The 27,227-nt window shown below is 40.0% G+C and overlaps 1 pseudogene; it reads left to right on the forward strand.

The window, feature by feature from the left end:
* The first annotated feature begins 3,142 nt into the window (after positions 1-3,142).
* LOC115936723 (large ribosomal subunit protein eL8 pseudogene) lies at positions 3,143-9,292 on the forward strand (annotated as a pseudogene).
* Positions 9,293-27,227: the final 17,935 nt, after the last annotated feature.

The following is a 27,227-nucleotide window of genomic DNA, read 5'->3' on the forward strand; positions in this document are numbered from 1 at the left end:
GCTAAGTTTCACTCATGCTTTTATTCTGTTGCTTCTCCCATCCTCTGCAGCTAGTTCAGTGTTTTCATAATAAAACTGTGAATGAATTGTAATTTACATTTATGAGAAAGAGGGGAAGAATGGAGAAAAGGGGGGAGGGGGAGGGGGGAGGGAGAGAAAAAGAAGAAGGGCAAAGGGAGGGACAGAGGGAGAGAGAGTGAGGCGGGGCTTTAACCACTTGGGATTTGGAGTTTAAGTGCCTCTTAAGTGAAGCATGTTTTTAATAGACTAGTTCAAGAAATACACTTTTCAATGGAAAAAATGCGTTCTAATTTTGGCTGCCACCTGTTAGCTATCTTATCTTTATATGGTAATTATCATCTCCAGCCTCGGTTTTCTCAACCATAAAATGAAATGATTGGGCTAGAGAATTTCTAAATCATTCCAGTATCTGTTGATTCTAGTATTTCTCAAGACAAAATCCTCTCTTGAGATCCTTCGCTGTTTTGTTCCGTGATGTGTTTCACTATTTTCTCTTGACATTTAAAAGGACTTTGTGAAAGCTACTAGTTATGAAAAAAGATTTCCTATAAACATCATATCATATATGTTTCCTATTAGGGCTCCTCACATTCCACATGTTTTCAAAGGTAATTGGAAATACTGGAGACGATTTAAGGGTCATTATTGTGTTAGCCAAGAAAATAGCTAATGATGACTTTAGCTACCGGACTATTCAGCCAATCATAGAACCCATTAGCTCAATTAAGTAAATCAAATAGGAAAAACCATTTAGACTTAAAAAGCTGCCCACCACTAACTATTATTTGCCAGTGAGGCTTCTATTTCATGGCAAATTCAAATTGTTTGTTCCTTCTATGATGAAGAAAATGACCAGATCATCTGATAAGAGCAGATGTAGTGACTCAAGATCACTTAGCATATATAATTATACACCAAAAACTCTATTACATTGCAATTTCAAGAAAGCAGGTAAGACTAGAAGTCTTCTGTGTGAACAAGACTTGAGCTTTCTGGAGTGGCGTATTATTCACTGTATTGAGGTAGGTGTGGGAAGAAGCATATGGTCTTTCTGGCCGTAAGGAAATTTTCCCAATCCTGGAATGGTCTGTAGGTTCAGATGAGGGAGAAGGCAAAGGCCTAGCATTGAGGTAAACATTTAGGATCCCAACCATTCTAGCTCTAGTTGTTTACAGCATTCAGATATGGAGAACGCATTTAAGCTTTCAAAGACCAACTCCTGCAGATAGTGCTGACTTCAAGTTCAAGTTCTTTATTATTCAGTGGGTGGTTCACAGGATGTTTGAAGTGACTCACGGAGAGAAAATAAAACCCCTGCTCATATGATTTAATATTTATTAAGTGTGGTTATTACATTCAGGCCATGCTATTGTTGGACAGAGTTGGTCCATTGAAAGAAAGTTTCAAAATGGATGCAGTGAATAATTTAGTCAATTATAAATTTAGCAACTGATTGTAATGTTTGACAACTGGCTTTCCAGCACTGCTTTTCTTGGTGTCGACCGATACAAGCTACCAAAGTGATGTCATCTGAATTGTTGCACAACTGTTAGAAACTCAACAATGGGTTCAGGTGAGCCAGAACCAATAGCACCAGCACACTGCTGGGTGCGACCGAAGCTAACAAATCTGGTGAAGAATGGCCTTCCATGTCATCGGCATTCCAAGAAAATTCTTGTTAGACTACACACCTTCATTCCAAATTGAAAGAGGGTGTTGGGTCACTTTTTCAAAAGACCCCTGTGAAGGATCCCTTTAGAAAAAGTCCAGACTTCAGGAAATCTCCTTTCTAAATATCAACACCTGCTGTGGGACCGTGGGCAGGTCATTCCATTTCCCTGGGACTCCTGTGTAAAATAAACAGATTTCCTATCTGAGAGGTATAGGTTCTCTTCCATTTCTGCTAGTTTGTATGCAATTGAGTCCCAGAGTCAACTCCGGTGCAGATAGGCAGTGACCACTGAGATGACTTTGGGACTCAGTTGCCCACTGTCAAGATCTGAGCAAGCCAGTGGGAAAGCACTGGAGATTCCACCAGAAATGAGTGGAAAATCTCCAGTGCTTCCCCACCGGCTTGCTCAGATCTTGACTTCTCCCTAAGAAAGACTTTTTTTTTTTTTAATTGATCGTGGGTAAGGGTGGAGGCAGATCTGCTTTCTCCCATGCCTCTCTTCCCTTCTGCCAATGATTTCCCCCTTCATCTCAGCCCACGCAATGCTACGCTTAATCCTGCCTTTAAAAAAGGTGACCCTTTGTCCCTATCCCCACGTCTTTCGCCTACGTGTCACCAGGTAGTCATGTAACTAGTCATTCTTTCATCTTCATGCTGAACTACTCATTGCTGGGACCAACACGAAAATACCAAATGTGTAAAAACAACTTGTATGATGTAGGTTCTCTAAAATAATAATGTAATAAAATGAAACCAGTCACTTATTGTTGCCTATTCAATTGTACCTTCCTGTTCATTATTTTTATTGATACATTATCCATTTTTTTAAAAAAATTTGTTTATTTATTAGAGAGCGAGCAAGAGAGAGAGAGAGCACGAGTGGAGGGGAGGGGCAGAGAGAGAAGCAGACTCCCCACCGAGCAGGAAGCCTGATGTGGGCTGATCCCCGGACTCTGGGATCATGACCTGAGCCAAAGGCAGACACTTAACGGACTGAGCCACCCAGGCACCCCATTACTTATCTATTTAAATATCAGTTCCATGCACAGTCTACTCAAAATATATCTGGTGAATGAATAAACGATTGAATGGCTGACCTATCTGTCTGAATGGATGAAATGGGAATGGGCTCTCTAGTTCATTTCCAGCCTTAGAGTGCTACGACACATTTCTCATATTTCCGTATTTTTCTTTATGTTCTCTGTTTATTTCTAGAGAATGGCAAATCGCTTCTTGCACTGTGGGGGGGATTTTGGCAGGAAAATCATACTCTTTACCTGTCCGCTACCTTCCAGAAACACAGGAACTGAGAGACTGAGAGAGTAGAAAACATGCCGTGCAATTGCTAACAGTTGGTGGAACAGCAAGTGCCCGGGAGTGGGTGGCATTTGTCCCTATTTCCACGCTCTGATCTGAAGCTTGTACAACAGATGCACTGGGGGCTGAAGAATGGCGGTGCTCATTTGTGGAGGTGAGATGCTAGGAAATGCGCAGGCCACGACTAGCAGTGGAAGCACAGAGCCGCAGGCTGATGAACCTGTTGGTCCTGCTGGGTGGTTTTCCTTCAGCAACATTTTTAACCATTTGCAATGCTAGCAGCAATGGCAAGTATTGCTAAGGTAATATTTCTTTATCAGGCTGGAGTGCCAGAACTAGATGGCATGGAACATTTTGAAACTACTGTCATTTTATGTATATTTCTGAGTAAAATCTAACCTCCAACTTGACAAAATTATCACCCCCAAACCTTTTCTGTTTTTGTTGTTAACTGTAAAAATGGCATGAAAGTATAATTCTAATGTTACTTAGTAGTTTTTTTCCTGTAATTACTGTGATATCTTTTTTATTTGTACAATATTTAAAACTCTTTTCTTATTCCTACTTTTATTTTTATTTCTTTATTTTATTTTATTCTTATTTGGGTTTTATTTTTTCTCACATGTGCTTATATTTCTCTAAGTAAAAAAAAAAAATCTTAGGGAGTTGTAGGAATAAGCGTATATTTAACACAGTAAATACATTCTTCATAGATCTTATGAAATATTTCTGAAGTAAAGATGGTAAAAACAAATGTTCCTGACAAAGGGGTAGTTTACTAACAATTATAAAATTGGAGTTAATCCTTAACTTCATGTTTTTTTAAAGATTTTTTTATTTATTCATTTGAGACACAGAGATACAGAGAGAGAGAGAGAGAGCACGAGCAGGGGGAGAGGCAGAGGGAGAGGGAGAAGCAGGCTCCCAGCTGAGCAGGGAGCCTGATGCGGGCTCGATCCCAGGACCCCGGGATCATGACCTGAGCCGAAGGCAGACGCTTAACCATCTGAGCCACCCAGGCGCCCCTTAACTTCATGTTTTAATCGATTTGTATATTTAGTTTAAATTAGTTTTCTGGTCTTTATTTGACCAATAAAAAGTTGAAATTGCATAGATTTTTATATACCCCCCAAAGTTTTAAAAATGAGAAGTTATAGAAGACACAGCATTTTGACTCTTTAAAAGGCTGGTAAAGAGAGAGAGAGAGAGACTATGTCTGTTTCTAATTACACAGACTATTTAAGAAAAAGAATTTAAGTCAGCTGATATTTTTCCTTTCATTATTTATGATTTAAACCAGCTCATCTCTTTCCTTTCCTTATTTACATGACATCTAATAACTGGTCTGATTGAGTTTAAATATTTGCTGTGGGTTGCTCTTGGCTCCGTGTTTGTAGAACCGTGACTAAAAGAGTCACGTGTCTCACCAATAGGAGTTTTATACTGTTCACAAAACACAGTACTGTAGAGGGTAAATTCTCTACTTTCCTCATTTTGATTCTCTTCTTATACCCACAAAATAACACAAATTAGATCATGAGTTATTAACAACATTGTCAATCAAGAGAGTAAAACTAGTAATAAACTATACATGCCCAAGCTCAAATGATATGTTTCCTTTTAGAGGCATATTTCATCAATGACAAGCCCAACATATCTACTCATAACCTGGGCTCTGAATCCAATTAAAGGATTCTGTATAGAATCTGTAGTTGAACAGAACTTGATCTGCTGTTACTTAAAATGGTCTTGGAAGGCCTTAGCACTGTAGCTAGTTCAGACCAGTTTACCAAAGATACCACCCTTCCCCTACAAGGCAAGTCCTTGCTCCTTCCACACAGTGAGTTTCTGTAGAACAGAGAAATGTTATAGACAGAAAAATTGCAAAACCCTTCATGATTGTGAAACTGAAAAGGGATTAGGCTGGCAACAGTCAGAAACAGCTTTTTTTGTTTTGGCCTTAGAGCATGGCCCTCTTCTCTCTCATCTGCACACAAATGTATTAACTGCAGGGATAGGGGTTGGGGTTCCCTCTACCTTGCATTCCTATGTAGCTATGAATTAATTCCCAAATGCCAATGCGTGTCTGTTTTCCTTTTCATACATCGTATTTGGGGACACAGCTGGAAATATTACGCTGTGTGCCACATGCATGCACTCGGCACAATCTCTTGCTCACAGAGTGAAGTAAATGGGTAAAGAAATCATTGATCCATCCTTTACTTATCTTAGTGTGTGGACAACAGATTGTCTCAAAATTGCTACAAATTTTTAAAGTAATGAAAACAAAACAAAAAATGGAGAGAAAATAATAGAATCTGTGTCTCTAAAAAACTAATGCTTGTATTCCATCAGTCAGTGATTATTGAATTTTAAAAATGTTAGAGACCTTGAAAGAAGTGCAAAAGGGAAAATGAGTTGCCTTGGTATGAAGTAAAAACACTGAACTTAGGATCAGAAGATCTGGCAAGTCAAATATTTCATGAACAAAAAAAGTTTCATTGTATTAGATGACTGCTATAGGTCATTTTTCTAAATGTCAAGATGACACCATATAATGAGTATCAGATAGGGATCAAGCTTTGAGAGTATAGGGCAGGGATCTCCCAGTTCTTGGGAATTATAAGTCTCATTGTTATTTAATTTTTAGATGTCTCTCACATACCTGGGGGTGCTTTTCAACACATTTTAAAAATTTAAACTGGACTCAAATGAAATACACATATAGTAAAAGAAATCCATTCGAATTGAGAGAGGAAATTAAGGGAAATGCTTTACTCTGATTACGGAGTGTGTATTTTTGAACAGTAAGCATATATTAAAGTATAATTAGTGTAATAAAAGGCACTAGTAAAAGGTAGAAAGCAATCCCTTACATGAGAGAATACTATGATATTTATACACCTTTACCTTTATTGCTATACATTACTTTGAGTTAATAGTATGAAAAAATATAGAAGTAGAATAAAGAAAAAAACACAACCACATGTGTTCACCAAGTCCTACAAATTAATACTGTCTTGAGAATTTTGCATTATTCCTTAGACAATTAGATCCATCCTGGGATGTTTTCAAATAAAAACTGGAGATCTCTGCTTTAGAAAAATAAATAAATAAAAATGCAGAGCTTATCTGAACAAAGAAGATGTCCCTGATTAAACAGCAGAGTTTTGAATTCCTTGTTCCTCTTGGATGGACCTCCCAGGAGTACTTTTTATTGATGTGAATCATCTACCTGATTGTTCACAGGGATTTCTCAGTAAGATGCCAAAATACCTCCTTTTGATCAGTTAGGCCAGAGACCAGAAGACATCCAATATCACTGTCATTATTTTTGCTCCTAGAAAGGTGGCAAAATTCTGGGGATATTTTAGTCCTGCCATGAAATTTAAGATAATGCTGAGAGCTTACGAAATTGTGGGATACCCCAAAAGATATTGTTACTTTAGGCTTCCAAGCACCTAGAAGTCTATTTGTAAATGTTGGTTGAAGGAGAAATAGAAGAAAGGGAAAGAGAAAGGAAGGAAAAGGGAAAGGAAAGTTGATGGATGCCAATATTTACACAAATTACTTTGAATGGAAATGACAATTTAGAAGTAGCCTTATTACCACCCTCAAAGTAAGCAGACTTCTTAGGACACAGTTTTCTCTTCTACACCCCAAAAACTTATTCTGTACCTGGTATTGGCTTAAGAAGAATCCAAAGGTTTATCAATAAATATAAATGATATGATACATGGAGATGAAAAACCAAGTACTCATATGATGTACTAGACCCTTTAAAGGTATGTTAAAGTTGAGTTCATTTTTTGCCCCTAACATATGCCAGTTTTAGGTCTTAAAGTCATATATGTCCACTCTACACAAAATGATCTCATGATTTTTCAGGCAGCAAGTAAAAAAAGGGGGAAAGGAAAAGAAGACTTTTGAGAGAAAAAGCTGTGGTTAGAGGAGTGGTCAGCAGCAAGGAATAGACCTGAAATACAGGGAACCTGGTAATTACAGAAAGATCAAAGAACCATATGTCTTGGTAAGTAGTCAGATTACATTTAAAAATCTGCAGCCAGGAAAGTCTGATTCTGTCCACGATTCAGTAAATGATGCAAAACTAACTCTCCTATTGAGAATAACTAAAAAACTGGACAAAATATGAGGCAATTTTGCAGGAATTGAAAACCAGTCAGTGCCAGCCTGCTATCCCTGAGAGAAGATAGACTTACAATCATGCCAACTGTCTGCTGAGGGAAAGTGTCCTGACTGTGGCACAGGGAGCTGGAGCCCAAGCAAAGCATGATGATCTTTCTCAGTGGAGAAAGTAGAAATCAGGTATAAGGCATTTAAAGTCACTAGAATCTGTGATGCAGGGCCCTGGGAAGCACAGCCGTGCAGTGGAGTAGATCCCAGAAGTCTCCATGTGGTCTCTCCACAAGTTCTTGGCTGAGGGTTTAGTGGAGTATGCACAAGATGAGCAGTGAATGGAGAAGCAAAAGAGTAGAAAGTGTAATTGAGTTACCAGAAAATGTTGGCGTTCTAGTCCTGTAGGAGCAGAAAGACCTTGCTAACACTTTGGCATCCATTTGACACGGCAGAAAAACACTTGTTTTAGGAATAAGAACCATATCCCAGAGGAAGGTCTACCCCAGATATGACCTTAAAAAGTCTAAAATGAAACCATGTCTACACAAGTTCAACTTGGTTAGTTAGTAATTGGACGGTCTACCAGAATAAAAATCAACACTTTCCAGGAAAAAGATAACAGAATCTTAAGACTCTAAGATGTATCATCTATGCTGTTGAGAATGCAATAACAATTACTAGACATGAAAAAAAAAGACAGAAAAATGTGACCAATAGTCAAGCAAAAATCAGATAATGTATCTCAAGGTGAAGCAGATGTTGGAGTTAGAACACTAACATTAAAACAGATATAATAAATATGTCCAAGTATTTAAAGAAAATATTGTCTTAATTATGAATTGTTAGAGAATCTCAACAGAGAGATGGAAACAGAAAAAGAAAGAAAAAAGGAAATGGAAATCTTGAACAAAAGACTACAATGGCTTAGGATTTTTTTAATTCATCAGAAAAAATTAATGGTAGACTGAAAATAAAATAAGAGTCAGTACCAAGAAGACAGATTAATAAAAATAATCCAATCTGAAAAATGGAAAGAGAAACAGGTGGAAGAAAAGCAAAGATCCTTGGAAATCTGTGGCACAATATATAATTTCTAATATCTATTGGAACTGAAATCCCAGAAGAAGTGAATGATAATATTATAAGAAATAAAGAGCTCTCTCCTTCAGATATCCAAGATTCCAAAAGGAAAGAAGACTAAAGGGAAGAAGGTGGCGCCCGCCCCTGTTTTCATGAAGAAGCAGGCGGCCAAAAATGTGGTCATTTCCCTGTTGATTGAGAAAAGGCCCAAGAATTTTGGCATCAGACAAGACATCAGCCCCAAAAGGACCTCACCCCCTTTGTCAGATGGTCCTGCTACATCAGGTTGCAGGTGGAAAGGGCAATTCTCTATAAATGTCTAAAAGTGCCTCCTGTGATCATCCTGTTCACCCAGGCCTAGAACCACCAACTACTCAACTACTTAAGCTGGCCCACAAATACAGACCACAGACAAAGCAAGAGAAGAAGCAGAGATTGTTGGTCTGGGCTGAGAAGAAAGCTGTGGGCAAAGGGTATGTCCCCACTAAAAGGCCATCTCTCCTTTGAGCTGGGGTTAATACTGTCATCACATTGGTGGAAAACAAGAAGGTTCAGCTGGTAATGATTGCACATGATGTGGATTCCATTGAGCTGGTTGTCTTCCTGCCTGTCCTGTGTTGTAAGATAAGGGTTCCTACTGCATTATCAGGGGGAAGTCCAGGCTGGGGCGTCTGGTCCATGGGAAGGCCTACACCACTCTTGCCTTCATACAGGTTAACTTGGAAGACAAAGGAGCTCTGGCTAAGCTGGTAAAATCTGTCAAGACCAATTATAATGACAGATATGATAAGATCCACTGTCAATGGGGAGGCAATATTCTGGGTCCAAAGTAGGTAACACACATTGCCAAGTTGGGAAAGGCAAAGCCTAAAGAACTGGCCACCAAACTGGGCTAAGTGTACACTGTTGAATTTTATGTATATAAAAGTAATAAAAAGGGGTTCCTGGTTGGCTCAGTTGGTTAAGCATCTGACTCTTGATTTCTGCTCAGGTCATGATCTCATGGTCATGGGATCGAGCCCCGAGTTGGGCTCTGCACTCAGCAGGGTATCTGCTTGGGATTCCTTCTCCTCTCTCTCTGCCTCTCCCCCTGCCCATGTGCATGTTCTCTCTCTAAAGTAAACAAATAAGCCTTTAAAAAATAGTGATAAAAAGTTCTTTTTCAAAAAAAAAAAGAACGGATGACTCAAATGTTCCTAGATTTGATGGAAAATGTCAATTTACACATTCAAGAAGCTCAGTGAACCATAAGCAAGATAAATGCAAAGTAAACCACATTATAGCCAAACTTCTAAAAGTCAAAAATACAGAAATAAGCTAAATTAAAAACAATTACATACAAGGGAAATAACAACACAAATAAAGCCTTATTTCTTATCTGAACCAATGAAATCAGAATACAGTGGAACAAGATTTTTTAAATGCTAAAACCAAAATGAAATATAATAAAAAACATGCAGAATTCTCAAATACATTCTAGAAAAGATATCCTTCAAAATTAACATAAACAAAGACATTTTCTGATAAGTGAAAACTGGAAGAATGTATTCTGATAGACCTGAGTTATAAGAAATAATTATGGATATTTTTAAGGCTGAAGGGAAGTGATACCACATGGAAATTTGGGTCTACAGGAAAGAATGGAGACCACCAAAAAATGGTAAATGAATGAATAAATATGAAGGCTATGCTTCCTCTTCCTTTTACAATTTCTTAAATGACAGTTGATCGTTTAAAATGAATATAATAATATTGTAAGGTAGGGTTATTTATCATGTAGAAATAAAAGTATGACAACATTAACACAAAGATTGGAGAGTAAATGGAATTATATTGGGGCAGGTATATTATATTTATTCACTGTGAAGTGTGAAGAATTAGATGTGAAGTGTGAAATGGAATGTGAGGTTAAGTGTGAAGTGGTATAATATTGATTCAAATGGACTTTGATAGGTTTGGGGTATATTGTAATCCCTTACTAATCATTTAAAAGTAATAAAACCCAATCATAATCATAATTACATTAAATGCAAATGATCTCAATACTCAAATAAAAAGGTTGAGATTGTCAAAATAAATCTGGAAAATGCAAGACCCTACTATATACTACTATATGAGATGATTTTTGATAGATAAAGATACAGTCGAGGTTGAAACTAAAAGGATGGAAAAAGATATATCATGAAACCTATAAACAATGTAAAGCAGGCATGGCCATATTAAGGTGAGACCAAATTAACTTCAGGGAGAAGAGTATTACTAAAGATGAAGAACAATTTATGCTGATAAAAAAACCTAATTCATCAGGAATATATAATAATCCTACATGCATATTGACCTAATAGCATACCTTCAAAAAACACAAAGCAAAACTTGGCAAAAATAAAGGGAGAAATAGACAAATTCACACCATACTTGAAGATTTCAACATTCTCTCATGGTAATTATTAAATCATATATATATATGATTATATAATATATAATTATAATAATTATAGTAATATATTTATATGCAGTAAAGATACAGAAGATCTAAACACAATCAACCTATCTAAATTAATAGGCATTTATAGAACACTACGAACAACTTCAGAATGTACATTCTTTTTGACTGTACCTGTTGATAGATACCTTGTATCTGTCAACATAGATCATATACTGAGCCATAAAATAAACTTTAACCAATTCCAAAACATTGAAATCTTACACTATATGATCTCTGACAATAATAGATTAAGTAAGAAATGAAAAAGATACCTAGAAAAGCCAAAAATATTTGGAAAGTTAATAAGGTATTTCTAAAAAATCCATGGACTAAATTTTTAAAATTACAAGTGAGAATTTTAAATTTGAGTTGATTTACGAGGAAAACACAGCACTTCAAAATTTGTAGGCTGTAGCTAAAGAAGTACTTCAAGTGAAACTTATCATTTTAAATGCTTTAATAGAAAGGAGAAAAAAATTAAAATCAACTCAGTTTTGACTTTAGTTAAGAAAAAAGAAGAGAAACTGAAAGTGAGAGTAAGAATAAAAGAAATAATAATAAAACTCAATGGAATCAAGACAAACAATAGAAGATATTAACAAAGCCAAAAGTTGATTCTTTCAAAAAGCCAACAAAATGTGTAAGTCCCTAGAAGAAATAATCAACAAATGGCGGGGAGGAGTATTGCCAATCTTGGCATTAAAAAAAGAGGGCATCTTACTATAGATCCTACAGCCATTATAAAGGCAATAAGGTAATATGATGACAAATTATTACGATAAATTTAATTATTTAGAACAAGTGGACAAATTACTTGACAAACACCACTTACTAAAACTGATTAAAAAATTAAAAGTCTGACTTTTCCTGTATCTGTTGGACAAATTGGATTTCTAATAAAAAATCTTCCCACAAAGATATATTGATTCCCCAACAATTTCGTTGGTGGGTTTTATCAAACTCTGAAGTAAGGAGTGATGCAAATATGCACAAACTCTTAGGAACTGAAAGAAGAGGGAACAATTTCCAACTCATTTAAAAAGTTTGGAATAACTGCAACACAAAGACCTGACAAAGAAATTGTAAGGACAGAAATTTACAAAACAGTATCAGTCATGAACATAAATGTAAAAAGGTCCTTTGCAAAATATTAGCAACGTGAATTCAAATATATATATTCAAAAGTGAATTCAAATATATATATGTACATACACACACACATATATATGTATACACACACACACACACATGCACACAAAATGACCATTGTGATCAAATGGAGTTATTCCCAGAAATCAAGTTTGGTTCAGCATTAAAAATTAATACATAAGCTGTCTGGTTTCAGCTAAGAGAGTTAGAGAAATGGATAGAGCTTTGCTTCCACCCTTACAATTAAGGGGAAAAAAATAATAAATCACTGACCAAACAAAATTAATAACTTTTCTTGAGCCCATTGGAGAATTGGCATGGCAGGTCAGTGGAATAACCTCAAATCCAGGGAGAGACAAGTGCCTACAAGAAGAAACAGAATTCATGCACTTGCTTACCAAGAACAAATGCCACTGCCTGCCATATAAGTCAGAAAAAAAAATTGAGCTTAAAAATTTTAATGAATTACTCAAGGCCACATATGGGTGTGAAGTCTCTGGGTAGTAGACATAGAGGGATTTTCACCCTCTAATAGTCCTTTCCTCCATGGACACCACCAGGAACTCAGAAGATAGAAGAGACTCTTTAAAAAGTTTCTCATTGTGCTGACTGGGGGAAGGGAGCAGTAGCCACTGCTGAAACTCTGCCCAAATTCATCTCCAGTATCTCTTCTATGGAACAAAAGCTCTAATCTGTAGGAAGAGGAAGAATAAAAATTGCCAGTTAAGGGTACTGGAGAGAATCTAGCTGAAGGAAGAGAAGGGAAAATTAAGTAAGTAAAACTCTACCCTGGGAGAGTGCCAGAAGTCAATGCTAGGTCTAGGACTATAGAATGTAGAGGGGCAGGGTACTTGTAAATGCCACACTCTCAATATTCAAATCCACAATTCTCGCCTCATGCTGAAGCTTAATTAACAACGGAGAATGTCCCCTCATCCAGTCTCCACCACCGTGCTAACAAGTATTGAGTAAAAGTAACATATATCTGCGATCACTCCAATGAGACAGATTCTCTCTGGTGAACAGAGAGAAGGAAAATTCAAAGTCAAGTGGAAAATAGACACTGAGAAACATTGAGAAAAAAGTCCTGGCAAATTAGTTCATTTTCTAACAAAGGTATCACTAAAGGAATTTGAGACCATGGTGCACTGGGAGATGATTATAACAGCAACAACCTTCAAACACAGCCCAGACTCCTGACAATATTAACACAAAACCCTACATTTAGGCTATGAAAGGCCTAGCATGAACAACTATATTCCAACAAATTAGATAACCTAGAAGAAATGGATAAATTCTTAGGAACTTACAACTTACCAAGACTGAATCATGAACAAATAGATGAACAGACCAATAATGAGTAAGGAGATTGACTCAGTAATCACAAACCTCCCGAGAGAAAAAACCAACACCAGGTGGTTTCACTAGTGAATTTTTTACTAGTAAACGTTTAAAGAATTAATGCCTAATTTTGTCAAACTCTTCCAAAAAATTGCAGATGAAGGAATGTTCCCAAACTCATTGTATGAGACCAGCATTACCCTGATACCAAAGCCAGATTGGGACACCAGAAAAGAGAACTACAGTCCAATATCCATGATGAACATAGATGCGAAAATGCTCAACAGGGCGCCTGGGTGGCTCAATTGGTTAAGCGACTGCCTTCGGCTCAGGTCATGATCCTGGAGTCCCTGGATCGAGTCCCGCATCGGGCTCCCTGCTCAGCGGGGAGTCTGCTTCTCCCTCTGACCCTCCCCCCCTCATGTGCTCTCTCTCATTCTCTCTCTCTCAAATAAATAAATAAAAAATCTTTAAAAAAAATGCTCAACAAAATTCTAAGAAACTGAATTCAACAGCACATTAACAAGATCACACACTGTGATCAAGTGGTATTCATCCCTGAGATGTAAGGGTGTTTCAAAATAAGCAAATCAATAAACGTGATATGTCCATTAAGAGAATGAAGGAAGAAATCATATGATCCAATCAATAAATGCAGAAAAAACACTGGACAAAATTCAACATTCTTTCAAGATAAAAACTCTCAATAAATTGAGTAAGTATCCATTCACAGATAGACTTTAAAATGTGGGTAAATGTACACAACAGAATGTTTTCAGCCATGAGAAAGAAAGAAATCCTGCCATTTGTGATAACATGGATGGACCTTGAGGGCATTATGGTAAGTGAAATAAGTCAGCCAGAGAAAACAAACACTGTATGATCTCACTTATATGTGAATCTAAAAAAGAAATAAATAAAAGTTAAGCTCATATAAACATAGTAGAATCGCCAAGGGCTGGGTAAATGGGGAGATACTGGTTAAAGAGTACAAACTTCCAGTATAAGATGCATAAGTAATGGGGATCTAATGTTTAGCATGATGACTATAGTTAATAATACTGTGTTAGACAATTGAATAGATCTTTAATGTTCTCACCACAAAGAAAAAAATGTAATTATGTGAGGTGGTGTATATGTTAACTAACCTTATTATGGTAATCACTTTATAATATCTATATATATGAAGTTATCACATTTATACCTTAAACATATACAATGCTATATGTCAATTTTATTTAAATTAAGCTGGGGGAGGACTAGCAGCAGAAATGAGTTGCTTATCTCCAAGCAATAAATTTATTGACCTCAGTATGCAACCATCACCATCAGACTAAGACATGACAGATGTGGAAATTAAAATAACTTATTAATATCTCAAAGGATTTAATGAGAAAGATAGACAACATACAAGATCAAATAGGTAATGTCAGCAGAGAGAAGAAAACTATGAGAAAGAATTAAATGGAGTGGGAGATACAGGCTTTCAGTTAGGGTATCAATAGGTTATGGGGATCAAAGGTAGAGCATAGGGAATACAGTCAATGGTATTGTAATAGTGTTGTATGGTGACAGATGGTAGCTACACTTGTGGGGAGCATAGCATAACATCTAGCCTTGTTGAATCACTATGCAGTACACCTGAAACTAATGTAACACTGCATGTCAACTATACTTCGATAAAAAGAGTAAGATGGAAATGTTGGAATACCAAAATAACAGAGATGAGGATTGTCTTTCATGGGCTCCTCAGTAGGCTTGATACAGACAAGGAAGGAATCAGTGAACTTGAATACAGGTCAATAGAAATTCCCCAAATGAAATGCAAAAGAAAAAAGAGTGTGGGGGAGGGGTGTGGATCAGAATATAGAATCCAACAGTTTCAGATGATATTAAATGATCTAAAATATGCATAATTGAAATCCCAGAAGAGGAAGAGAATGGAGCTGAAGAAATATTTGGAGAAATGATAGCAGAGGATTTTCCAAAATGAGTAACAAACACCAAACCACGGATTCAAGAAACTCAGAGAATACCAAGTGGGATAAACACAAAAATAAACACAAAACCATGTAGGCATATCTTTTTCAAACTGCTGAGAACCAAGACAATAAGAAAAACTTGAAGGCAACTGGAGTTAAAAAAAAAAAAAGACACATTATCTACAGAAGAACAAGGATAAGAGTTCCAGCACGTTCTCACCAGAGAACATGCAGTAAGAAGACAATGGTGTGGCATGTTTGAAATGCTGAAGGAAACTGTCAACCCAGAATTCTATATCCACAAAAAATAGCCTTCAGAAACAAACTTGAAACACAGACTTTCTCAAACAGACCAAAGCTGAAAGAATGAATGCATTGGTAGCAGACCTACTTCATAAGAAATGTTAAAGGAGCTTCTTCAGGCAAAAGGTATATGAAGTACTCAGAAATTTAGATCTACACAAGGAAATGAAGAGCCCTGGAGAAAGAATAAGAGGAAGTAAAATATAAATTTTTATTAATTTCTCTAAAAAATAACTATTTTTAAATGATTTTATTTTATTTTATTTTATTTGAGAGAGAGAGAGAGTGAGCATGAGTGGGGGCGGGAAGACAGAGGGAGAGGGAGAAGCAGACTCCCAGCTGAGCAGGGAGCCTGACACTGGGCTGGATCCCAGGACCCTGAGATCATGACCAGGGCCAAAGGCAAACGTTTAACCAACTAAGCCACCCAAGGACCCCTCTAAAAGATAACTATTTAAAGCGAAATGTAGTAACAATGTATTGCATATTTACAGCCTATGTAAAAGTAAAATTAATGACAATCTGGGAGAGGGTGGAAGGGAGGGATTGGAAATAGACTGTTCTAAAGGTGCTTACCCATGGGGCTCCTGGGTGGCTCAGTCGTTAAGCGTCTGCCTTCGGCTCAGGTCATGATCCCAGGGTCCTGGGATGGAGCCCCACGTCAGGTTCCCTGCTCAGCGGGAAGCCTGCTTCTCCCTCTCCCACTCCCCCTGCTTGTGTTCCCTCTCTCGCTGTCTCTCTCTGTCAAATAAATAAATAAAATCTTAAAAAAAAAAATTATAAAGGTGCTTACCCTACACGTGAAGCAGTATAATTTATTTGAAGTCAGACACAATGTATTTAAAAAGTATATTGTAAATCCTAAGACAACCACTAATAATTATTTAAAAGAAGTTAAATAATTCAATAGAGGAGATGAAATTGAATTATAATTGCTTAATTAAACCTATACACCTTAATTAAACCTACAAAAGGCAGAAAAAGAAAAAAAATTGAGAACAAATAGAAATCAGATATCAAGATGTTTGATTTTCACCCAGCTACTTCAAAGCCAATAAATGTGAAAAGAAGGAGGAGCTGGATATTCATTTCCTGATTCTGGCTTTGGCCTTCAGGTAAAATATTCAGGACTTAGCTTTTTTATTCTCCAGAAAAGCACAGGATCCCTAAGCAAAGCTGGTGTCCCCCTGAGCATCGTCCCCGGGAGGCATCACACAGTGTAGTAGAAGTTGCCTCGAGTAGAATTCAAGGTTGGGGGATTCTGGCTCAACAAGATGGTCACTGGCCAATGCTAAATAGCTTGCATTATAGACTGTTCCAGGGTTCTCTACAACTAGGGAAGAGGGAGCTGCCTGGAGAACAGAGGAGTCCAGAAGCCTTTGCAGAGGAAGGACTTGAGCTGCATCCAGAGGTTGCATGGATGCAGGCAGGTTGCACTGAGGGAGGACCCAGAGATCGTGGAATGGGGCCCTGGAGGTATTTTGTTTTGCCTAAAATATGGCAGTGATGGCTGACCCTACATCATCCAGTTAGAATGTGTTTGTCATTATTGCAGACTTGTCTCTATTTGCTGTTAGAGAGGTAGCGTCTGAACATAGTTCTTACAAAGTCTTCCATGGCTGTTGATTCCCTTGTCTGAGACCTTTGAAATGATTTTAAGTCACCTTCATTCATGGCGGTTTGGGAGGGAGGTAGGCCTTTGAGTTACTCTCATTCTTACCCGTTGGTACTGCCTATCCTTTTGTTAAATGTATTTTGCTGATATTTATGGAACAACTTACACTGTCTAATCAAACAAATTAAAACACTGATTTTTGCTTTCCTCAACTCAGTCAATTTTTAATAATCTTGTTGTCATTTTTTCCCCAAACTTGGCACAAAACTTTATTCATTCTTCTTAGAAATTCTGTCACCAACCTACTATAAAAACTGTCATTATCTCTCAAAGTCACAGTCCTGACATCTGTTAAGTAAAGGTTTATTTTACACTTCAAAAGTCAATCTGCACAGCTGACTAAACTCCTTCAGAATTTTACAGCTTGCTCTTGTCAAATATTTGGGAAAATAAAATTTGCTTTTAGAAAAATAATGGGTTTTCACAGAAAAAAAAATCTCTTTATTGATTAAAAAAAAACCTTTGGGGCGCCTGGGTGGCTCAGTTGGTTGAGCGACTGCCTTCGGCTCAGGTCATGATCCTGGAGTCCTGGGATCGAGTCCCGCATCGGGCTCCCTGCTCGGCGGGGAGTCTGCTTCTCCCTCTGACCCTCCTCCCTCTCGTGCTCTCTGTCTCTCATTCTCTCTGTCTCAAATAAATAAATAAAATCTTTAAAAAAAATAAAAAAAAATAAAATAAAACCTTTGTTTCTTTCCCTGAAAAATAAAAAAAAAATATTTTCATATCAATTGGTTTTTTAGAAAAAAAAAACTAAATTTTTTTTAAAAGAAGAATTTCTATGTGTTTTAGTTCAAGTAACACACCAATTTCTCTTAGCTCACACCCCTGAAGGTTGACTGGGTCATCTAAACTCCCGACACATTATTAGAAAGACAATCTCAGCAATGTGATTGGTCTTGAGAATGAGGGAAGAGACTGATGCTGCCTTCTCCCTGTCCCTCTGGGTGCCCCTAGCCTTTCTTCATAACCCCTGCCTGGTAGATTTGAGTTTGAACCATGGTTCTCTGTGCTAAAGATCCTCTCTGGGATGCCTGGGTGGCTCAGTCGGTTAAGCATCTGCCTTCAGCTCAGGTCATGATCCCAGAGTCCTGGGATTGAGTCCCGCATCGGGCTCTCTGCTCAGCAGGGAGTCTGCTTCTCCCTCTCCCACTCCACCTGCTTGTATTCCCTCTCTCTCTCTCTCTCTCTCTCTGTGTGTCAAATAAATAAATAAAATCTTAAAAAAAAAAAAGATCCTCTCTGACCCCTAACAATCTGGGGGACAAATCTCCACTTACTTTCTAATGCCTCTGGAAACAAAGCAAGGGAACAAACACCTAATAGAGTATCTGCCCTGTAATGGGCTTTGTGCGAAGAACTTTCTGTGTGCTGCTTTGTTTAATCCTTACAAGAGTCCCACGAGATAAGTATTTTCTCTGGATCTCACTCAAATCAAAGCTTGTGTTTTGACTCTCGAATTTTGCTTTTTCCCAGCAGCTACATAATACCATACTTAATCTTGGTTTTGCATCTTACTATTTCAAGCTTCGAACTTTTCGCTAAAGAGAATGCTTGTCTCTGCAGCTACACATATTTGTCATCCTGCATATTCCTAATTGCAGCTTTGTGCTTTAGAAGTCTTTCCAGACAGACCGTGTTCTGGGGATGCTATCTTCTTCCTTATGCGGATCTACTATCCAATAGAAATAGTGGTGGGCGTGAGTACGGAGTTTACAAGAATGTCCGTAGGTGAGTTCTTGTGTGGAGCTGAGACAATGTGCCACTGCTACTGACACAGAAGTCATGACACCTGCTCTCACTTCCCATACCCCCGGTCTTGTCCCCACTGCAAGAGGTAACAAGAGGGAACGAGGCACAAGAAACCAGAAGACCTGGTCTCGGCTACTTGTTCCGCCATTAATTAGCTGTTTCACACTGGAAAGAAATCACTTGCACTCTTCCAACTCCATTCTCTTTTTGTTAAATAAAGGGGAGATGATAGTACCTACCTCTTTGGTTGCTATAAAAACCAAATGAGTCATGTGCAAGTAGTTTGAAAACTATAAAGGACTTTTAGGGATGTTCCAACTAAAATTCATTCTTAATACACCTTGGATAGAACCCTTCAACCTCCTTATCATTGTTTACCAGTTGAGAATCTGGGTTACAAGCAACTGGAATTAGCTCTGATGAACTCAGACAGAGTTTGGAGTTCGGAAAATGATAGCAGGCTCATAGACTCTCTGGGTGGCTTAGGAAATAAGAACAGAGGGGGCTCTGGAGGCCAGACGGAAGGAACAGTCTAGAAGGACAGGGCACCAGGTAGAGCTACTGCCACTGCTTGATGCCACAGGATGCCACTGCCATGAGTGAATTCTGATTCATTTCTTGCTTCAGATTCAAAGACTCAGGGTGATCCAAGATGAGTAATTGGACAAACATAGTTTCCATGATCATGCCTCGAATGCCAGATGATGGGAAAAGGAGGATCTCCCTCCTTCATTCTCCATGACAGGTGACTAGAGCTATGGATCCTTCAGATGTCATGCACAGTGGGAGATGCCCGTAAATAGAAAGAAAATTTGAATGCTAGATGGTAAAACTAAGACAAAAACAATGCAAACCCATACCCAAGACCTCCTGCATAATCTGGCCATACCCCACTCATTAGCTTCGTCTGACTCCACCAGCATCCACTCCCACCCCCATACTCTACTCACTCGTGTTATTTCATTTCTTCTTTTATGCCAAATTCTTTTCCACCTCAAGGCCACCTAACTGCTACACCTGGAATTCTCCATTTTCTGCCTTCTCCTTTGGCTACCCCTCCCTGCCCCCCACTCAGCCTGTAAGTTTCAGTGTCAATGAAACTTCTACAGGAAATACTTTTCTGACCACCATCCTCTTGGCCAAATCTAGATTAGAAACCCTTCTTCCATGTATACTCCCATATAAAGTTGTGCCTCTTTTTCATTGCACTTATAATTAAATAATCATTGGCATTATTTTGTAAATGTCTGTCTCACTCACTAGATGACAAGCTTCATGACTATAGGGTCTTTGTTTTGTTCACACACGTCCCAGTTTCCAGTACACATTCAACAAATATTTATTGGATGAATGAATGAGTCAACAGAAAAGCATGTGAGGATGTGGTTAGCAGCAAACTGAGACCCTCAAACATTTTCATTTTTCCCTTGAATATTAGCAGGCATGATCCTCTCCTCCTTGCTAAGGTGCTGTGAGATCTTATTTGTAGACTTCTTGTTGGCATATTCCTAGGAACATTGAATAGATGGATCAACAGATGGATGGATGCATGCATGAATGAAGTAGCTGGAGTTGTAGTGACGACACTCTTTCTACTATTCTCGTCTGAGCCCCTCTGTTGTGTCTCAGACTAAAATCCTTTTGTTACTTCAAGCTAGGAGGAAAATGAGCACAAGCATCATTTTTCATCAACCAATAGATATGGACTAGGTTTTCTATTAGGTACTATAGAGGTTAAAAGTAATTGAAAAACTTCATTTTCTCCTCTCAAATAACTTACCATATAGTTAGGAAGACAGGTCAATAACACATGAGGAATTAAACAATAAAGGTTGAAGACAATAATACGAGACAGTAGTAATGAAAATGTTATATGATGGTGTATCATTAATTGCCAATAGAGTATAATTAAGAAGACTATTCATTCTAAAGAGAGTGAGGTTTTAGCTTTTAAAATGGCCCTTCCTCTTACACCTGATACCATTTATACAGATACAAAAATTTTCCCCAAAGGAATTGCACCTTTTAAAAAACAATTCTCTCTACCTTCCTTCTTCCATCTCCTCCCTGCCCTGTCTACCTTCCCAAGCATACTTTGAGTTGTGCACCCTGGAAACAATTACCTGCTGATGCTCTAGGATTCATGCTCTTGGTTTCAGGCTCTAACTGTGTCTTTCCCAAGAAACTCACAATGTGAACCACTGTCTACCCTGAGGCCCTGTAGCTGCTGCTCTGTATGAGAGCATTATGGAGAGAGGTGCAGACAGAAATGGTGACTGGTTAGGAGGGCCCATTATTTGCTTTGGTTACATAACTCATTCATAACAAATTGTTAGAAGTTGCCATTTTTCATCTGGTTTTGTTAACTAGAAATGGACCTATCATCAAGAATCTCTGTTCTCTCTGTACACATGGTACATTCAGCCTGGGGGGGTCTTGGTCAGGAGCCGGGGTCAAGTGCAAAGACAGACTGACCAGTTTGAATTCTGGTCGTGCCATTTCCTAGCCATGTGTCTTTAATTTCTTTGAGCTATAAAATGGACACTGTAAAAGGACTTACTTTACAGGCTTATCATGAACTTTAAAAAAGAGCATGCATGTGAGGGCTTAGCCTAGCACCTGGCACAGAGGTGGCCCTCGGTGAATTTTAACTGTCAGTATCACCATAGCCAAAGCTTCTTTGGCTGCCTTAGTTGTTGTGTGGGTGAGCCTAGTTCCTCATGTCCCTCTACTCTTTCCCACCACATATTTCAGAGAGAAAATTTGTCGTTGGGCAGAAGCGTGCCTTGAAATTGTCCCTCTGCCTTGAGACCTTCATGGGAACAAGCCTAGGTGAGTCCTTCACAGCCTGCTGTAGCACAATGCCTGCTGATTTAAGCTCAGCTTGGTTAGTCCGACCTGCTAGTGGAATGGCTATGCCATGAGGAGTGACCCTGGGGACAGGAGTCAGGGCCAGAAGGGTAACTACTGCAGAGTGAGCATCCCGCAGTGGAAGGAGGAGAGCTTCCCTTGCAGCAGAAAGCGGGCCACGCTTACAGCGCCTCACCTCGTTTCTGCTCCTGGGGCTCTGGTTAGTGAAAGGGGGCCTTTCTCTTTCCTCAGTGCTCTCGCCAACCCAGGGTCATAGCAATTGTCTAGAACGATTACTCTGTTGTGTCAGTAATCAGCAGCCCGAATGGCGCTCATCTCAGCAAGATTAGAAAAAATTCCCAGCTGCACGCTGGACCGCGGCGGAGCGCTCTAATCGGGAAAACAATTTCCACCTGGGCAAAGCGGCGTTCGGGACAACAAACGCTATGTCATTTTCAGGCAATTAGAGATGGTTGCTCTCCTTTCTCTGTGCATGTTGAATTGTGTGTGTACAGCATAGGGCAGAAACACTGAGTGCAGAGGACAAAGAGACCCGAGATCCTGCTTTTAATTAGCTTCTCCTCTGACATTGCTTGTGTCTCCCCTGGTCCACCTATCCTAGGTCCTCTAATCACTTCTTACCATGGGCAATGAACATATGTCCCTCCGTTCAGCTAACAGGCACCTGTCTGCACAAGGGGACAGATCAACCCCCAACTCCTCCCTCCCTGCCGATTGGACATGTTGAAGCTTCGAATTTCAATTCGGCCCCTGGGTCTGAGGCCCAATTTTGAACAAGTTGGCACGGGGTGGGGTCTGGTGGTGTATTTTTTAATTGCATTATCCTGGGTGATGAAAATCTTTTCATTCTTCATGCATAAAGCACAGGCTGCACAGGGCACACGCTTCCCACCGTGACTTTGAGCCCGGGCCCAGTTCCCTCCCAGGGCCACTTTGTCAGCTGCTCTAAGAGCCTTTGTCATCTCCGTGCTATTAATTGCCCTTGAGCAGCACCAGGCTTTTTAATTCAGATTTTCCTAGAACAGCAGGAGGGAAAATGGAATGATTGTAGAAGGGAGTTGATGTTAATTGCCAACATAGATACAGGTTTTGCTGTGGTTTAAGGTAGGCCTTTAAATCTCATAATCTGGAAATAAAGAAGCGGAGATTGGATAAAGAATCACAGTCCCAGGACCTTCTTGAGAAGCCAGAGGAGGAGGAATGAAAGGGCCTTCCTTTGTTTCCTGGTTTTATTGAATCTAGTTGTCCCACAATCAAGGTATCCAAAAGATCTTGCTTGAGTCAGAAATACAAAAGATGCCTGTGAGGGCCACACCGTGCCTGCCCCGATTAAGAGACACAGGGGGGAAAAGACACAAAAATCTAATCTGAGCAATATAAAAGAAATTTTATAGAGACACCTTAGGAGATTTAAAATACTATCCATACTGCTGACGGCAGGTGAAACCATTATGAAAGAAGAGGGCCTACTGTTTGGGGAGTTTGGGATGGAGTCGAAAGATCAGGCTCTTGACAGGGACCTTAAAAGAGTCAGGATAGAATTTTCGCAGCAACAGGTAAGTTAATCCACCATCCTGATACTAAGAGAAGGAAGTTTTCTGTTTCAGATAGTTGTCATTTTAACCATTCCAATTATGTCAACAGTTGTATCCTTACAAAAATTTTTTGTATAAAACAGTTCTTTCAGGCAATGTTAAAAAAAAAAAAGAGATCTCTGTGTTGTGGTAGATGAATATTCCTCTTTCCTTAAACAGTAGTTATAATAATTAAAAAAAAAAAAAGTAACCCAAAGGTTTGTGGCTTTTCATACTAAACTCCCATTCTGGGCTCTTCACTTTGGTCCCACCCTCAGCCGACCCCTCAAATGAGAAAGCAGAAGCCCCTCAAGCACTCTGTGGCCTGTTGCCATCATTTTGGAGGTCACGGATTAGCTCTGAGACACCATTCGGTCTCTGTTCCGAAGTTGCAGCCCGCTCTGCGGGAGGTGGGGCCCCACGGTGGAGACCCAGGAAATGCAAGCCGGCTCACTGAAGTTACAATGCGAAGCCTTCAGAAGGATGGCAGATGACAAAGAGGTGTGTGGACAGCAAGTCCACTAGGGCGACCACTCTAGTCACTCTCCTCTGTGATGCTCTTGTAGCTAAACTTCAGGAGGGGAAGGCATAGCTGCAAAATGGCAGGAACCCTTGTGTGGCTGATGCAAAGTCACACCTGCAAGCCTGAAGTGCAAGGAGCCAAGACCTCACAGGGGACCCAAGGAGGCACAACTCAAGATCCTCCAAGCAAAGGTTCTTCTGACACCTGCAAAAGTACTCCCAAGCCAATCCCTGTGGCAATCAACAGCCCCATGGAGGTCAGGTTCAAAGGTCAACACCTTATCCAAAACATTCCTGGCACCAAGGCATGATATCCTCTCCCAATCTCCTTCTCCAATGTGGTGATCTGCTTACATTGCAGTTGCTTAGAATTTCCAAGAAATGGGCATCCCAAGGAGTTAGTTCTTTTTTCCATTTTATGGCATTGCTAAAAACTTATACTTTGTCACGCATAGTGGGTATCTATGTCATGGTGGGAAATACAAATATATAAATATAAGGTGTCCCTTAGAACACTGTACCACTCCAAGCTAGAGGGGTTTGCACTTTTGTTTCCAGCCCAGCATACCACTGTTGAAGGCCAGTTACTTCTGGTCAGTGTCTCCTCTTTCCAAACCGGATGGGAAGGCCTGACACATCATCATATGCCTGGGAACCCTGAGAAACAGTTCTTTCTTGGGAAAGTCAGCCAACAAGCTGAGGAGGACAATGAGTTCCTGATTCTGTCATTCATGAGGAGCCCTAACAAGAGCCACCAATAGGCCCCAGCCACAGATGGCCATTCAGGCTGTGTGGTAGGGACTCCCTGGAACCTCAAGATCCTACCTTGAGGACAGCCGTGGCTACGGCTTGGTGGTGAGGACCTGGGCATGGGAGTGAGGTAGAGCTTAGCCACTTCCTTAGCGGGTGGCTCGAGGCAAGTGATAGAACCGCTCTGTCTCGGTTTCCTCAGCTGTGTAATGGGAAGGAGGACACCTGCACGGTAGGGCTGATGTAGAGATTAAAATGAGGTCAATGCATGTAGAATTATGCCAGCACACAATAGGTACTCAGTAAATGAGAGCCAGGATTGTATTACCGGGCGGTCTGGGTCAGGACATTGTAACATCTTAGGCACAGTGTCGTGTGTAAAATCTGAGTGACACTCTGGAGAGCGGGAGGGAGCACTTCTCATAACCGCCCGAGGACAAAAGCACAGAGGGGACAGTCCCAGACTTAGGTCAACCTCACTAAAACCATGTCCTACGCTTTCAGCATGGGTCTTGCCTGATGCTTTTAGGAACGTTTCCCTTTTTGAATGAGAGCTACTTTTCAGCATGACCTCCCCTTCCTGGGCTCCGACGGATCCGATTAAAATCCATCCACTCTCCATCCGTCTCCCCGGGAGCCCACCTAAGAAAGCCCAGCTACGCTGGCTGGCTGACAGACCAATAGGTTCTAAATGCTACAGTGCCCTGTAGCTAATGCAAAGGGCAAAACAAGTCATAGTGTCTAGCCACTGGCTCCTTTCATCAAGATAAGGCCCCTTCAGTGGGGAATTCTAGCCACAGTAGCGCTCCTGGCCGCCCCAACACAATGTCCCCTTTCCATCAGCCTGCAGCCGTGGCAGCACTTAAAGCCAAAGTGACAAAGACATTTCACAGAGGGGATCGATGTTGGGTTAGAGCAGAGCCACTTGAGAGCAGACAGGAACAAAGATGCTCTGGTGTTCGGAAACTGCTCTGCCCTCCCGGGAAAGGTGAGAAAACATTTTGCTCATAGAAGTTTCCACACCTGCCCACCTGCCCCTCCTGATCTTCACTGGAAAAAAAAAAATCAGCTGTTTGATTTAGTCTCCATTGCTCCCACTGATAGCCATACTAAATTTACTGTTTATAAGGTAAAGAAGGAGAAATCCTTAGAGACTTGGAAAAAGTAACTTTAAGTCAAACCATAGTATTTAAACCTGAAATTCTGGGACTAGTAGAGAGTTTGTAAAATCTACTGTTTCATTCCCTCTCTTCTAGAAAGAGAACCATCCATAGCTTTTCTTGGACTGCGCCTGGCATTTTCTTCCCTGTCTTCTGTGTTCCTTCAACTCGAAAACAGGAGTTAATAATGCCTGCCTTACCTGCCTCATGGGACTTCTGTGCAGATTGATGGCAATAAAATAACATAAATTATCTATGTTTAGATGGCACTTTACAGTTTATAAAGAAAGCACTTTCCATTTGATCCTCACAACGACCCTGTGAGGTGGGTAATCTGAGCTACTGTGCATAAATGAGGGTCGAGAGCACTAAACAGTATGAGCAGCAAAGCCCTGTGCTCACTGATGGTGTAAATGTCAGGAATGATGATAAGGAGTGTCTCCGTGTCTGGTTCTCTCAGGAAGGGTGAAAGTCAGGAGTGGCTAGGATCTCGCCAGCAGCCCGCCCAAGTGCTTCTCCTTGGCCTACTGCAGGGCATCCCCCACCCCAGCATCCTGGGCGGACCAGGGAGCTGTGTTAGGGTCCATCGAGGAGGACTCGGCTCCATCTGCTTGCAACCACAATCCTCTGTCTGAGCCCTCCCCTCGAGAGGTTGGGAATGGATCCAATGGGATTCCTTCTTCTCCCAAGTGGTTTCCCCACTGCCCACCTGCCAGACTCAATGTGGTCCACAGTGAGAACTCAGTGGTCAGGTGTGCCCATAGCCCACGACACGGTGTGAAAACCCACATCGAGTACCAGCCTGGAGAGCTGGCAAAAATGCTATCTCTTCTTCCCGGGAGTGTCGGCCCAGTGATTTGCACACAGGAGGTAGTGAGGAGGCACAGTGTCTCTTCCATGTCTGACTGACCTCAGAGGTAAAACTTTTGAAAGCAACCAGATTTTTGCGACCATCACTTGAGTTTTAGATTCAATTTCCAATCCGGAATTCTGCTCTTTCATTAATGTCAGCTCCTGCACCCTGGAGTGACATTAATCTAAAGGAGTGATCTCCTTTAGAGATCCAGTGTCACTTTTTCCAGGAGTCTGTGTGGTATTCAAGTCTCTCATGGCACCGTGGGGTCACCCTACTCATTTTCCCTGTGATCTCCCCCAGGGGACTATGAGCTTCCTGAAGGCAGATTTCTATTTCAAACACCTAGCACATAGTTAATATATAATTTTAGAATAAGTTAAGTTTAATGAATTAATCAAAGCAGCGGGGAGAGGAATGGATGTAGAATTGAACATATTCCTGGCTTGCACATGACCCCACTAGTCATCAGAATCCTGTATTTGCCAGAATCAAAGTGGTTAGAATTCATCCCTCACCCTCCAGGTGATTCTGGCTTCATACTCTCTTTACACTACAAAACCATCATTCCTCATCTAACCAGCCT

Source organism: Leptonychotes weddellii, chromosome 5 (genome assembly GCF_054177405.1).
Source record: "Leptonychotes weddellii isolate Sample4059 chromosome 5, ASM5417740v2, whole genome shotgun sequence".
In the NCBI taxonomy this organism is placed as follows: domain Eukaryota; kingdom Metazoa; phylum Chordata; class Mammalia; order Carnivora; family Phocidae; genus Leptonychotes; species Leptonychotes weddellii.